Source organism: Typopeltis vanoorti, chromosome 20 (genome assembly GCF_054136105.1).
Source record: "Typopeltis vanoorti isolate ZY-2024b chromosome 20, IOZ_Tvanoo_1.0, whole genome shotgun sequence".
In the NCBI taxonomy this organism is placed as follows: Eukaryota; Metazoa; Arthropoda; class Arachnida; order Uropygi; family Thelyphonidae; genus Typopeltis; species Typopeltis vanoorti.
Genome location: NC_143568.1, coordinates 33,194,962 through 33,211,795, shown reverse-complemented (window position 1 = coordinate 33,211,795; position 16,834 = coordinate 33,194,962). Strand labels below are relative to the sequence as shown.

The 16,834-nt window shown below is 34.8% G+C and overlaps 1 protein-coding gene across 5 annotated transcripts in view; it reads right to left on the bottom strand.

Annotated features, from left to right (window-relative positions):
* Window positions 1-16,834, bottom strand: part of LOC150095352 (lethal(3)malignant brain tumor-like protein 4) — a 381,800-nt gene that overhangs the window by 338,038 nt on the left and 26,928 nt on the right. For 3 of the 5 annotated variants that reach the window (XM_090410238.1, XM_090410239.1, XM_090410240.1), the window contains exon 2: window positions 13,832-14,132. The gene's annotated coding sequence lies outside the window, so the exon portion shown is untranslated. The remainder of the gene's footprint in view (window positions 1-13,831; window positions 14,133-16,834) is intronic. The other 2 variants (XM_090410242.1, XM_090410241.1) reach the window with 2 other exon arrangements.

The following is a 16,834-nucleotide window of genomic DNA, read 5'->3' as shown; positions in this document are numbered from 1 at the left end:
ACTCTAGCTTCCTATTTGAAACTGTCATGTTTTAAGAGGTCTCTGAACACTCATCAGTTGGGAGTGAGCTGAAATGTGGATATAGAAATGCAAGAAGCATGAGAAATAAAGACAGAGTTCTTGACATAGATAGATGTAGTCAAATCAAAAATTACTGGCACTACTGACAGATGACTGACACGAGAGGATACTATAAAAAGAAATACACTGGATTTATTTGACTATTATTATATTAAACAATATTAAAATTAAAACCAACTAGTTTCTAATTTTAAAAAGAGCAAGGATATTTTAATACTAACAGATGACAAAGGTAACTCAACTGTCATCATGAATACAGCTCTTGGACAAATCATGAAGAGCCAAAAATCTTTCATACAACATACTCACTTGGCCTACAGATCTAAAGAAAGTTGAAATCAATACACCCTTGAAATCCATGACTATATGAAGATGGAGCACCAAAGGTACACAAGATGGACATTCCTCGTAGGCTGATCGTAGATCGCATTGGTTCATCTACTAATCTGTTATCAAAACATCTTGCCAATCTAAAAAACCACATCAGACACATGGACTCCATTAAAAACTCAACACTGTACAAAAACTGAGAAATTTCATCTTGTCATCAAGTATTCTAGCTGGTCTAGATATTGGATCTTTGTTTACCAATGTTCCAGTGGATTAAGTCGCAAAACTTATAGACAATCTGTTCCCTCCTGATACTGCTCAAGTTTTCAGGCATTGTCTCCACTCTAATTATTTCAGATGGAATAGGAAAATTTACAAGCAGCTATCTGGCCTTACAATGGGAAGCCTTGTATCTCCTCCATGTGTTGACTTATTCATGGAAAACTTGGAAAAACATTTCCTCATATCCACAAACAAAAATCAGTTTGGGTAGAAATACATAGCTAATGTCATTGTCATCTGGAAATACACTTAGGCACGATTTTGTTTCAAATATCAACTCCTTCCACCAGAAAATAAAATTCACTTTTGAACTGGAAAATGAATGAAAACTACTTTTCCTAAATGTTATTATTTCCAAAAAAAGTTGAAAGAGACTTCTCTCTTAGTGTATACCACAAGCATACTCATACAGGTCATTATCTACATTCATCCTCATTACATCATGTATCACAAATAATTCACACACAAAGCATCACAGATACTTCATGTGCAAACTTTGTCTGCTTACATTTGAATAAAGGATAAACCAAGAATATAATTCTTGGCATCTTTAATTTATTTATAACCAAGAGAAAAAACTTTCAACAACTAGCTCTGATCAAGAGTATTTTAATAATAAGGTGTGACACCTTTTCACTACTTGTATATGAGAAATATGACTTCTGCATTACTTCAACTTTGGCTCCCACTGATGGGTCCAAGGAGTAGAGAGGTTCTACTCAGTGGTTGTTTTTTTGCCCATCATTGAGTGGAGCCACTGCTGAGTTTCCTGTCCTGGTAGGGCCTCTGAAAGGAATTTTATCAGGGGATATAAAGTTTCTTTTGAGGCCCCCTTTTTGAACCTGGGCACGAGTAAAATGTACCCTCTTCACCCCCCCCCCCTTATGGACCCTATGTCCTGGAGTGATTCAAATCAGGAGTGATGAATTTAGTAGTGATCCTTTAGGGTCACTCAGTGAGATTTAGAGTGATCTTGTAAATCAATCAAAGATTTTGGAGAAGTATCCCTGCACTTTAACATACCTCAATAAAGGCCGAAACTGGTCTGGGTAATGGCCCTTCCCAATAATTCTTAGCATTATACATATCCAAAAGGATGTGTGCTTTGCATTAGATGATACTAAGGCAATTAATTTGAAGTCATTAGTCTTTATATACAAGTAGCCTAGTCGTGAAAATACTTCACATACAAACTTTGTTGCTTACACTTGGATAAATGATAAAACAACAATATAATTTCTTGTCATTTTTAATTTATTCATGTATCACAAAAACTAGGTATTAAACCCAAAAAAAAGACAATCTCTATTGCCTTTTTTTGGGTACATGTGATAAGACAATATCAAAAAGATATTGCCTTATCAAAAGCAATATCAAAAAGAGATAAAGAAAAACTAAAGGAATAATTACAGCCTCTACTACAAATACTTGTGTGCAATGGATATTCTACGAAAATCGTACAAAAAATACTATTCTGTCCTCCTGCTCCACAACAAAATCTCTACATTCTTTACAGAACTTCTGTTTTCATCCTTTACGTTAGTAGATTTTTGCTCAAGATCAGAAGTCTCCTCAAATCTCATAAGAGCGGCCTTCATGCCAATTTTAGTAAAATAAATGAGGTTTACTTTGTTTGTTGACCTTTATGAGTAGGCTAGAGACCACAACTCTTTCTTTATATATATATATATATATATATATATATATATATGTTCCACACATGAAAAGCCACAAGACCTACAGCACACTAGTGCCATGTGTGGACAAGAGGAATAGAAGAAAGGAGGAGTCTCTTCACAATTTGCTTCATTAGCTGAGGGTTGTAATCTTTGGGGAAGGCAGAGTGGGGAAGACTATTCCAAAGGACAGAAGTAAATGAAATAAAAGAGGAGGGCAGTGAAGTTGGTTCAGTGAGTTTTAAGATGGACTGTAAGGGTGTTGGTTAGTAGTGGCTCTTGTTTTAATGATTTTGGAGGAGAGTCGAGGAATAATAGTGGCCAATTCAGCAGAGCACTGTCCATGAAAGTATCTGTAAAAGAGGCACAAGGCAGAAACTGAAATCTATGAGAGAGGAATTGAAGTGGGTCTGTGGGAGAGGGAACATTAATTAGCCAGATTGTTCTCATCTGGATAGAATTGAGCAACCTTAGAGAGGATTTTGGTGCACCACACCAGATATGGGAGCAATATTCCATGGCTGGGCAGATTTTGGCTTTGTATAGAAACAGCTGTGAAGTAGTGTCTTGTGCAAAAAAATATACCAAGTTTTTTGGTGGCTGCAGAAGCTATAGTTGAAATATGGTTGTGCCAGAAAAAATAGAAGGTGCAAGTCAGTCCAAGAGAAATCTGATCATGCTTAGATATCTCAGTATTCCCGAAGATAAGGGGGGGGGGAGGGACAGGGATATGAGCTCTTTCTTGCAAGAGATCAGACAGGACTGAGGTTTTGGTGGCATTGAAGTTTACAAGGTTGTCCTTGCTCCACTGGGATATAGCTAGGAGATCTCAGTTCAGGTCCCTGGTCGTAGTAGATCTTAAAGATTCTAATACTTCAGCACGAAAGGTTTGCCGAATGAAAAGGAGGAATGGAGTGTATTGTCATCAGCAAAGCTATGAATAGGATTGGAAGTCTGTGAGAGCAGGTCATTTATATACAAGAGAAAGAGAGTTGTGTGAAAGAAGAGAATGGGGAAGTCTGATGAGAGTAAGTTGTCTACCATGACACATAATGAGCAACCAGCAAGAAAGTTCATGATCCAGTTGCAGAGTGGGGAAGGCAGACTATAGGATGCCAGTTTGGTGAGCAGGCCCCTGTGCAAAACCAGATCAAATGCCTTTGAAATGTTGAGGGCAACTACACAAGTTTCTCCAAATTTCTCCATGTCTTGCGTCCATAGGTGGGTGGTGAAAGTAAAGTCAGCTGTAGATCGCAAGTGGCAGAATCTATACTGCTGGTCACTGTTTAGTTGGTATGTCTCTAGATAGTTCAAGAATTGGTTGTTGATGACCAGTTAAAACTCCATAATTTTAGAGAGAACAAAAGTGAGAACTTTTTCAGCCAACTATCTTGCACACATTACCGAACAATAGCTAACTCATGCCAGCTTCCACGGTCCGCACGGTTCCATTTCAACTTACTGTATTTACTCGAATATAACTCACCCTCGTGTATACTTCACACTCCTGATTTTGCTTTACAAAAAAATAAATTAAAAAGTTTTGCATATAGTTTGCACACAAAAAAAGTTTAAAACTTTTTTAAAAAAAAGAATAGATAGTGAGTGTTGTTATGGCAGTTTCAGATATTTTGGAATTTGGGTGAAGAAACTCAGCATTTCAACTCAACAATCGTCAGGCTGCATTTGTCGTTGAGTCGCATGATCTTTTGTTAATACTGCACCAATCATATGCATAGAGATGGAAGTAACCAGTAGAGGAAATGTGAGTGAGGGAATTGACTTCTTCTCGATCTTGAAATGTGTGTGTGTGGGGGGGGGGGAATTAAGAGTAATAGACCTCCATCATTAGCACTTTTGTGCAACTGAATTTTAAGAGCTTGGGCTATGATTTCGCCAGAAATAATTAATTTAATTACAGAAGCATTGTCGCTAAAAGATTCAAATATATCGCATCATGAAGGTAAGCAGCCAATCGCAAATAACGTTGATAATTAACATTTAAATACATCCATTTTATAAATAATGCAAGCAATTATAATGAAAACTGAGGATTTAATTATAAACATCAATTTAGTTTTTCCTCAAAAACTTTAGTTTCCGAAAATCCTTGCATATACCTCTCACCATGATTTTTTAACTTTAATTTTGGAGAAAAAACAGTTATATTCGAGTAAATACGGTATATTGTAAATGGCTCCTACATGTTTTCTGTATTTTAGTAATGTTATAGTTCATGTTAGCCTTTTATTATATTTTTGTTCATCTTAACCAAGAAAAAGTCAAAAGTATCTGTGGGCAAAAACAAGTCAGTTTTCATTTTTATAATGTTACGGACATATAAATCCAATGTATTTCTCTTTATAATTGATTTTTACTGGTTGAAAGTCTACATAATCAACAAGAGGATACTGTTACAGGAATAGAATGTGGCAGTTGTAGTTTATTCCAGAAGGTTAGACAAGACAAAAAGAGCACAGCAGAAATGCTAATGATTGCAGTTATTAAATTCATCAGAGCAGAAATCTCCAATGGTGGTATCAGTAGCAATAGTGGTAGGAGTATGAGTAATACAAGAATTGGGTTTGAGGCTGTCTGGTGTGAGATAGAAGTTAACAGGATAATGTACAACTGGGTGCTATGGACCAGGATCATCTGAAGAGGAATGCGAACTACATAATCAGAATGAACTTATAGAATTACTCATGAATGATGACTACTTTAAGTAGCATGTGATGGAATGGATTCATGGTACAAGAATACCAAATCCAGTAACATCATCTTGGAATCTGTCTATTAATTGGAGGCCTGAAGTGGCTTGAAAAAGTTTCATGTTTGGTCTCCAAGCAGGGTTTCTAGATTATAAAAAATATGAGTAAATATATAAAGTAAATAAAAATACAAAAATAATCCTTAGCCTACTCACAGTACAAATGTACTATGGGTGTAGAAATAGACCTTTCACTGGTGGGAGCCACAAAACCATTATGCAATCAACTGATGGTTGCATAATGCTGGGGACATAAGTGTAACTATAATGCATGTGATTATAATAAACTGAGAAAGCAGCTTGAGGCAGTACCTTGGCATGAGAAACTGAATGGTAGAGGAATCATAAGTCCTGGAAGGAAGCTCTAAATGACTGCATCCCCAAAGAATTAAGAATTAACTGCATGGAAGTTAAATGGATGAGTAGCATTTTAAAGCAAGAACTGCATTAAAAAAAAAAAAAAAAGAAAGAAAGGAAAAAAAAAAGAATACTGTGAATGTTGAGAAAAGTGATGACAAGAATCACAAACAATATAATGTGCAGACTAGGAAAGTGATGCTTGTGGTGAGAAAAGCAAAATCAAATTATGAAAAGAAGTTAGATAAACAGGCCAAAGGAAATTATTACTATAATTATTATTAACATCTCACCTTCGTGGGGTCAAAGGACTCACTGTGGGAAGTCTATACACTCTCTCTCATGCAAAAAGATCATTAAATCATGCCTTAAACCCATTCACAGTTTCTGCACTCACCACACTTTCAGGTAATGCATTCCACTCACCATGCAAAGAACCTGCTTCTTACTCCGCTGGTAGTAAGAAGCAGGTTCTATTCTATTCTATTCAATTCACAAGGCTCTGTAAGTTGCATTTCCTCAATCTCTCTCCCCTCATATATGACATTTCATAGATCTGACACTAACTTAGTATACCTTCTCTGGACTCCTTTTTCCAATATATCCCCATGAAAACTAAGCAACTAGATCTGCACACAGTACTTCATATGTGGCTAGATCAAAGCCTTATACAAGTTAATCATAACCTCTTTGCTTCTGCATGTCAATGTCCTCCTCATTACTGCATAATCTGTTGTGATGTTCTTACAATTTTAGCAAAGTGACCCCTAAACTTCAAGTCTGTCCATCAATTTTGAAGGTGGAAGAGATCTTGCATCTCTTCCGCCTTCAAAATTTCTCCATTAATTGTATACTCTGCATCTCACCCATACCTACCAAATTTCAAGACCTTGCACTTGCAACGTTAAACTGATAGCTCCACTCATCTGCCCTCTCACACAGTTTATTCCGATCCTCCTGCAAGGCCACAACATCTGCTCCATTTCTCGTAGCTATTTCCAACTTTGCATCATTGGCAAACAGCTACACATCTCTAGTTAAGCTGGTCCCAGTGTAATTAATGTACAAATTAAACAATAATGATTCCTGCTGAGTGTTTTTTTACCACTGTGTGTCACTGATTGTTTCATTTAGCAATTTTTTGAAGTAATTACTCCATACTTCAAGGACATCTTTTTTCTCCTGTTTTCATGTGACCTTTATCATCTCTAATTCCTTTCAGCATTCTTTTCTCCATTTCTGAGCTTCTTCAATAACCTCCAGAATATCTTGCCACTTTCTTGATATTTATTTTCTATGTTCTTACCCAAGCCCTCCTATGACTTTTGTTTAGCTTTCTTACATTTGTCTCTGCATTCTCTAAGAGCACAAGCTGACTTATTTGCCAGGAACTTTTGATATGCTTTCTTCTTTTCCTTCACTGCCTCTTTAACTTCCTGTGTCCACCATGGAGTTCTGATTTTTCTATTTTTGCATACAACCTCACCACATGGCTCTCTGGCTGAATCAATCAGGGTTTTCTTCAGGGTTTGCCACTGAATCTCCAAGGTTTGGTTCTTGTTCTCAAATTCTTTCTTTTTTTTTTTTTTTGATAATCTTTGTGTAATTTAGTCTACAGTTCACATTTGAGAGCTGCTCAACTTTTATTTACTTTAAAACTTTCTTACATATTCTTCTTTTCGATCTGAAATTCACTTTTATCCTGCTGAAGACTAAATGGTGATCATGTCCAATTTCAAATCCTCTGTACACTGTAGTGTCCTGCACCAGTGAGAAAACATCACTATCAACAATAACATAGTCAATGAGACTTTTCTTATTCCTTGCTTCTTCTTTCCATGTGAATTTGTGCACAATTTTATGTTGGAACATTATGTTAGTAATAACCAGTCCATGTCCTGAGCAGAAATCCAACAGGTATTTACCATTATTATTATTAGCTTTGCTCTTTTCTCCAAATTTTCCCAAAATATTTTTGAATGTCTGACAATCATTTCCTGCTCTGCTATTGAGATCACCAAAAAAGGACCAACTTTTTCTTTTTCATTGTGTCAGTGCTTTCTCTATAAAGTCCTTACAGACAACCTCACCATATGCCATTCTGGCTGAATCAATCAATGTTTTCATCAGGATTTGCAACTGAATCTCCAAGATTTGGTTCCTGTTCTCAAACTCTTTCATTTTTTCTTCAATAATCTTTGTGTAATTTAGTCTACAGTTCACATTGTGTAAAGTTCCACAGAAGGTTCTATTAAGGTAGAACCTTCTGTGGAACTTTAGGCACAAATAAGTTTCATTGTCCAGTTCCCCATTCTCATATTTGTCCACATCATTCTACTTGATATTGCCTGTTATTCAAGAAGATTAGTCTCGTATTTAGTGTTGAATACTATAGCTACTCCTTCTTTTCCTTGATTGTTATTGCCTGAATATAACATTTTGTATTTATTGCTTAGAAAGATCTCACCAGTTTTTGTCTTTTTTGTTTCAGTCACCACTATTATGTCAATCTGGTACCTATCCAATTCTTCTGCTAGTTCAATTTCTTTGCCACTCAGGCTCCTTATATTGATAGTAACCGATCTTGAACTCTGGTGGTGTTGAGTTGGGGTATGTTTAGGATTTGTTCCAGTAACTGACTTTTAGCTGTTTGCTCTGTTCCCTGGTGAAAACAACGGGGCCTTGTTTAACCGGGAGACGACCCAGCCAGCAAGAAATTCTGTCATGTTGGACCATCATTTTTATATTGTAGTTTAAGCCAATAAGAATACAATTTGGTCGGCTAAATCCCAAATTACCAGCCCATCCTCGTTTGTTCAGTTTCCAGGTAGATACCCAACAGGGTGTACCACAAGAAGGTGAGGATCGGACATTAGGTCAGACACTAGTTGGTTGTCTGCATTCCTTTAAAGGCTATGTGGAGGTCTCCTCTCAGTTATTCAGCTTTGACCCTTAAGCACCCCACATTAATAATAACATTCACTAAAACTGTATCAGGACTATGGAATGTTGGGTATGAAGACAGATTGGGAAAATGTGCATGCTTTGCAAAGTTTAACAGATGGAAGGAGAAGAGGTAATATGACTGATACATATAAGGTGGTGGGAGATGCCTAACCGATAGCTATAGGGCAGTGGTGGCGAACCTATGGCACGCATGCCAGAGGTGGCACACCCGAGAATTTTGCTGGCACGTCAACGATTTACATATGATATCTTTTTATACGCTTATAAATTATTCCACTTTTTTTTTTAATTGTTACAATACATACAAGTTAAATTTTGTTTTACAGGAGAAAGCAGCTATGAAGCATGAATTTGATTGGTGCGGTATTAACAAAAGATCACACGACCCAAAGACTAATGGAACTGACAATTTTTGAGTTGAAATGCTAATTCCCTTCAACCGAATTCCATAACATCTGCAACTGTCATAACAACATTCACTATATATTTCTTGTTTTAAGACATTCATGACAGGGTGTCGTTTATCGTTCCGACAGAACTTCTCATTACCAGCGGGCTCAATTCACACAAAGTTTCAATCCTTGGTTGATTTTTATTGCAGCTTGTTTGCATTTGAGCTGGAAAGGGAGCTCACACAAACATTATATGGCATGTTTCAATTCGTGGCAGAATTTTATTTGAAGTTAGCCTTTGTGATCTGTCATAATGACAACGAGAATTTCAAATGCAATCAAACAAACACTTATTTCATGTAATTGAAAAATTGGACAATAGTTTTATTTAGATACTGTGTTTCGGGTGCAACATATGGCTTTGCTTGCATCTATACAGCGTAGTTTCTGTGAGAGGGGTACATGTGATTCATTTAGTTAGCGCCATTTTTATTCCAGCTGTCTCTAATTGCACTATTTGTTGAGAAATATATTACACAGACTGCAAAAGCCTCTGTACCTTATTCAGGAATACAATAAAACTTTTTTTTCTTGCATCTACAGTATATAATGGCTGTTGGGAGGGCGTGTTGTTTTTTGTGTGGGAGATATATATGCAAAACCTTTTAATGTCTTTTTTCATAAAGTAAAATCAGGGGTGCCAGTTATATGCGAGGGCAAGTTATATTCGACAGTAGGCATTCGCTGACAAGTCGGCATCCTTCTGCTGCTTCCCCAGCTCCACTGACTTCTATGGTGAGTTGCAATGCATAAATATTTTTCTCACTACCGTTTTTTTTTTTTTAAACCAACATCATTAAAATCAATTTAATAATACAATAATCAATTTTATACTAAATAATATTATAAATTTTTGGTGATCAGAATGGGATATGTCAATAAAACTTACCACAAGTTAATTTAATGATGTTGGCCTGAGGAAACTACAATACTGTAGCATTAGTCCTGTGATTGATAATTAATTTAAATGCATTCTTTTATATTTGTCAACCTGTACAGCATATACATAAGTGTACTAATACTCTTTATGATTATGCCATAATTAATTATTAATACTTATTTACTAAAATAAATTACCAAAAGGTTTCACATTGGCGATACAAAATTATATAAATTAAGTGGATATTAACTCCAACATTATTTCAAAGCCGACTATAGAAACTATAGACGTTTTGTGTGAAATTTGACCAGAAATCTTACGGGAATACACTCGCCGCCATACTACGAGTTGCCCTAGCCAATAGAGCACCTGGTAGTATGGCAGCGCGTGTATTCCTATAAGTTCGCTGGTCAAATTTCCCATGAAAATTCTAGAGCTACTGTAGTCGGCTTTGAAATAATGTTGGATTTAATATCCACTTAATTTATATAATATTAATACTTATGTTAGCTTAATGTATGAACTTTAAAAAAAATAGGAACGGTATTTACGAGTAAGTTTTGTTGGGACTGGGCCCTCTAATACAGTAAGAATAAATAAAAATACAGTCTTATAGAAAAAGAATTGAGAATGACTGATCCTTAGGATTCCCTGACTTTTCCCCTTTTTAATCGTATGTGCATTCATTATGCATTTCGCACCATGCACCCACCAGTAGGCAGAAATAAGCAGCGGCAAGTGCATTATTGTTGTGTATGTGCACTGTTTTGTTTTTGCTACTGAAAATGGGAATTATAAAAATAATTTAATTTAATTTAATTATAACAAAATGTTGATTTTTTTTCAAACTATAAAAAATACATTTGATTTAAGTTGCAAATTATTTTGTTACAGTTCTACTGAATACATGGCTGGCGAAAATAAAAAATGAAAATTATCACAGTCAAGCAGCAGAGAGTTCCAAAGCTGGTGGACTGAAGAGTATGGCATGATTAATAAAGACAATAAAGCAATATGTGTTTTATGTTCCGGGACAGTTGTGTGCATTATGAGACAAACCATAAATCGCTCCTTGAAAAAAGCAAAGACAAACAGAAAGAATTTATTGGTAGGGCAATTAAAAATAGGAATATCCAGTCGAGAACCCTAATGAAATTTATCAGCAGTCGTTCAAATATAACTGCTGCTAGTTTTTTTGCCTCAAATGTAATTGACAAACACGGGAAACCTTTTAGTGATGGGGAATATATAAAAGAAGCATGGTTAAAATGCGCACCAGTTCTCTTTTGAAGATTTTGAAAACAAGGAAAAAATTATTCAAAGAATAAAAGATATGCCCTTGGCTAGAAACACGGTGAAAGATAAAATCATAGAAAGGTAAAAATATAACTCATCAGCAAAAAACAGATATAAAATCTTCTGATTTAATTTCTCTTTGTCTTGATGAGATTACGGACATAACTGGATCAGCTCGTTTAGCAATTTTTATTTGTTATTGTGTTGGGAATAACATCAAAGAAGAATTGCCAAGTTTAACATCATTAGCAATAACAACAACAAAAGGAATAGATATTTGCAAACGCAGTTGTAAATGCACTTGCTGAAAGAGATATAGATCTCTACAAAATTGTATCAGTAACTACTGACTGCTTGCAATATGACTGGAGAGGAAAATGGGTTCGTCAATTTATTTACCAAACATATTGGACTTCAGTTCTGGGTTTTCATTGTATTATACATCAGCAGGTTTCATGTGCAAAGGCTAGTTTGAAGCCACTGGAAGATATTATGAGCATTGTAACAAAATTGGTCAATTTTATATCGGCACACACTTCAAATAAATGAAAATTTATAGAATTATTAAGTGAGGTAAACTCAGTGTACAACAATGTCCGATGGTTAAATCGTGGGAAAGTTCTTCAAAGATTTGTTGAGTGTTTATATGAAGTCAGACTTTTTTTACATAATGAGAAAATCATTGAAAAATGCAATCAATTAATGAACGTCGAATGGTTTTCGAAATTAATGTCTTTTGATTTGTGTTTAATTTAAATGAATTAAATGTTAAACAACAAGGTGTTAAGACAATCATTGTCATGTTTGATTTAATCAAAGCATTCAAAGCTAAATTACCAATTTTTAATCATGACGTTATTTCCAATACCTTCAGATATTTTCCAAATACAAAAAAATTCTTTGCAGATCTAGAATCCCATGAATCAAGTTAAACTGACAAAAGAGTTTTCTACAGTCATTCAGTCTATAATCAGTGAATTTTCTTCAAGATTTATGCAGTTCAGGCAATTTACAGAGACATCAAAATTTATTTTGCATCCAGACACAACATCAGCAGATAAACTCAATTTCGAGATTTGAGTGGCTGAATTTGGAAGATATAGAAATGCAATTAATCGATTTTCAATCTAGTTCTATATGGAAACAAAAGTTTGTCGATTTGAGAAATGACTTGGAAATAATGGAAAATGATCGATCATTGGGTGCAATTAAAAAGAATGCAGAAGAGGAAATATTGAGAACTTGGAATGTCATTCCTGAAACCTTTTGTTGTTTAAAAAAAACTAGCAATGGCTATATTATCAATTTTCTCATCTACATGTGCTTGTGAGTCATTATTTTTCAAAATGAATTTTATAAAAGACAGTTTAAGAAACAGAATGACTGATGAATCTAGTTCCGTGCGTGTATTACTAAAAGTGACAAAATATGAACCAATATAAAGCATTTGGCATCTAATGTACAACAGTAGAAATCTCATTAATAAATTGATAATAGGTTTATATTGATAAATTAATAAATTGATAATAGGCTGATATTTATAAATTAATAAATTGATAATAGGCTGATATTTATAAATTAATAAATTGATAATAGGTTGATATTGATTTGTATACGACAATGTATATGTCAAATTATGAGTTAATTTTTATGAAATTCTATGTTAATTTTTAAACTTGTCTCAATAAAATTCTGCAATTAATTTTGTATTAATTAATTAATTGGTGTTGTATTAATTAGTTGCTGACATGCCGGACACGTCTGCCACTTGTTTTGTAAATTTTTGGCATGCACTGGCACATCAGCAACTCGATTTGTAAACTTTTGGCATGCAGACATAAAAAGGTTCGCCACCGCTGCTATAGGGGAATTATTGCATGGTATAACAAGTGAGAGAATGTGAAGTCATATCTGAAAACTGTATAAATATCATGTGAATAATTAAGTGAGAAATATATTTTTTGTAAGTAGAGTGGTGAATGAGTGGAATGCATTGTAAAAGTGGGTAGGGAGTGCACCAACATTAAATGCATTCAAGACAAGATATGAAATGCATTGTGGTATAGAGTTTAGTCCCCCACAGTAAAATATCTCGTCAGCCGGACACTATTTCAACAAGCAAAACAGCATTTTTTAACGAACATCTTTAAGAGTCTAGGTAATCTCCTGAAAAAGTTCTTTCATCTTGTTGAAATGGTCAAAGTCAGATGGATTCAGGTTAGGGTAAAATTCTTCAATGTTTACCAGTTTCTTTAACAAATTCTATCCTATAACTCAAGAACTCTTATGAAACATAATAGATAAAAGATCCAAAAAAAAAAATAGTACTGTTTGTAATGTACCATACATGGCAGTTCTGAAGGAATAATTAGGATAAGTGGTAACCAGGTCAACTTTAGACAATTCAGTTACCATGCACCAGTTACTTTAAATGAATTTCATCACTTAGTGCATCAGCCTATTTATTGGAATCCTGAAGCGACATGGAAGAAAAAATAAATTTGGTCTCTACAGTAGGGTTTCTGGATTAGATACACCTTAACACCAACTAAGAGAGAGAGAGAGAGAATTGTACATGTTTATAAATTTTGTGTGGATGGAATTCACAAAAAAAAAAAGGATCATGGCCAATTTACCTGTTTTCAGGGTGAAAAACTCTGATTTTCTGGTGTGTCTGTGTGTGTGGGGGGGGGGGGGGAGGAAGATGAAACTTCTACATTCATGAGACTCACTAACTCACCTTCAGTTGAAAAACTCTTATAAAGATGTTGATAGTAGCTGACAATGAGGAAAGGCTGTTCCATAGAAGAGAGGTAGCTGGAATGAGGAGAAGTTGGTACAATAATTACACATAATATAAAATTTAAATACACAACTTAAAAAATAGTTTCAAACCATGCAGAAAAATGGCTTCTTTCATTTGTCCTATAAAACACTGACATGATCCACTGTCTTTTGTTGATGTGAAACAGCTTCTATCAGATTAGATGAATAATGTAGGATGGTATCCACCAGATGAATGTAAATGATACAATAGATTTCTGTAACAAAAGTTAGAGTGAATGAGCATTCTTTTATGGCATAAACAAAATAGAATGGAAAAGACTGAAGTAATCCATTAATCTAAATTTAAATCTGAAAAACTTTTTTAAAGTTTTTCTTATATGGCAATGAACAAAAACAGGGCAAAAATTTTTAAAAAGTTGACAGTTTTGAGTGAGTGGAAAGAAATGCATACACTGACTAAGGGATTTCCCAACACAAGAAAGCAAGTGTTCTATATTGGGAATTGACTTTTAGTCAAGTCCATAACATGAGCTTCCATGGCTAATTGTTGATGCATATGATTTGATTTTACTTCTGCTGATTCATATTAGCATCAATATTCTAAGCTTGATTATGATATTTCAGTGATTATTTAAATTAAAATATTTATCACATTATTATTATATATGAAATGACAAGCAGAGATCACAATACATTAAAAAAAAAAAAAAAAAACCTTAAATCAGAAGCATTAAATTAAAAAAGAAAGAAATGCTGAACAACAGTGGAAAATTTCAAAAGTGGCAAAAAATATTAAAGTGAAGCACTTTTATGTACAAGAGTGTTCACTGAGTACAAATCGCTTTTCCTCCTTGACATTTAACTTGTGGTCTCATAAATTAAGAGAAAGAATGGGATGAAAACTGTTATGGTCCTTCCAGGCTGCATGGAGCCTGACATCTTTGTCATCAATTTATTTGAAAAAATAACGTAGTTTATTGGAACACTAGCAAAACTAAAGTCCAGAGATGAGTAACTAATTAAGATGTATATCAAAACTGTAGAATGTTAGTTATGAAAACAGATTGAGAGAATGTATGCTGAGCTTGGAGTCTTGACTATAAATATCATCTCTCCTCAAAGTGCAGAATACGTTCCCTCAATATCTTCATAACTAGCATTCTGCAGTTCTGATATCTACTCCATACTATAAAATGATAAGCTGAAATTGGAAATGGATGTGATGTCGGCTTGAAACGGATGTAAGCTGTGACGTTTTTGTGTAACGTTTTTGTCAAGTTATTTGAAACGTTTTGAAACTCAGAGGCTACCCTGAGTGTCGAGTCTTCAGAATTCAAGGAGAACTGGCCTACCAGTCTGGAACACAGGGGGTTGGGTGCCATAGGCGGAGCCCCCTAGTATATATATATATATCTTAATTAGTTACTCATCTCTGGACTTGAGCTTTCTATAGTTATCCATCATCTTGATCAAATAACAAATGGACAATAGTGGTCTAGGTGAGCAAGATTAATGTAAAATATATAGGAGAACAATAACCTCATTTCTATTTATCCTCCCAACAATTCACTGTATTGTCTTTGCTGCATTTACAACAGTTCAGTTTCATATCCCAGATATCCACCTCTTTCAGTACAGTTCCATTATCAGAGATAAAAGCATTCTCTGCATTCCAAAGAATTCAACTTGACACTTCACAATACTGAAGTGGCAAATCCACTGACTGTCTACATTGCCAGCATCTGCAATTCTCCCAACTTTGCATCATCTACAAACAAATGAATATTTATATTCTAACTGTAGATATATAACCATGGAAGAAACCATGGATATATAAACTATATCCATGGTTTCTTCTGTGCCAAATAGAATGGTTCCAATGATAAATAAAAGGTAAGATTACTAAGAAGACTATATAGACAGCTTAGAATCAAGGTTCAGAAGAAACAATGATGCAAAACACTATTTCTGGATATCATTTGATAAGTTACTGCATGAAAAATGGGTATTTAAATTCCAACAAATGGATAATTAGAAATCTGAACATCTGGAGCGTTATCAGAAGAGGTGCTGATAGTGGCTATTCAGGAGAATGATGTCAGATTAACATGATTAGGTGTAAGAATTTAAACTTTGAGATTCAAGGATGGAAAGCTGTGTACTCAACTGATGGGATTACAGTGGAGGAAGTGGATGATTCAAATGATATTGTGGTGATGTGGACAGAGAGCTGAAATTCAAGGTACACTGGAAAACAAGTAGATTGCTGCAAAGTGAGAACACTATGCATTTCATTATACAGAACCTCAGAAGACAAAATATGTATTAATGTGCACAGATCTAGAACACCCCTCCCACGATTTCAAGGTGATGAGGAAAATTTACAGACTACAAGGGCTCAAATTAGAAAAAATCTCAGAAAAATCTCACTGGAACCCACATGAATAGTTGTTATAGTAGACAAGCTTGCTATATTGATTCATCATCATCATCAAATTCCTGATATATATACCCTCAACGGGTGTGCAGGATAGGCTAGTACTACATGAAAAATTACATCATTACTAACTTCCTATCTACAATTATCCTCCAAATCAGTCTCTTACCTGTCAAGACTCCAACATTATAAGATTTATATTTCTGTTTTTCATACTTCTAAAGCACTTTTTACTGTATCAAACCACAGAAAAACTAACCCTATTAGATAAAAAAAGAAATAGTGAAATAATTAAAAATCTTAAAATTAATTCCATAACAGACTCAGTGATTAAATATAGGAAAAACTGTCTAGACCATATAGCAAGAATGCAGAGAGAAAGATTACCAAAAAAGATCTTAACATATAAGCCTAGAGGAACAAGAAATGGTGGACGACCACTATTTCTTGACGATGTCAAGGAAGAAGAAGATGGACTGTGTCCGGAACAGGCCACTTGGCCTAGAACCTGGATAGGAA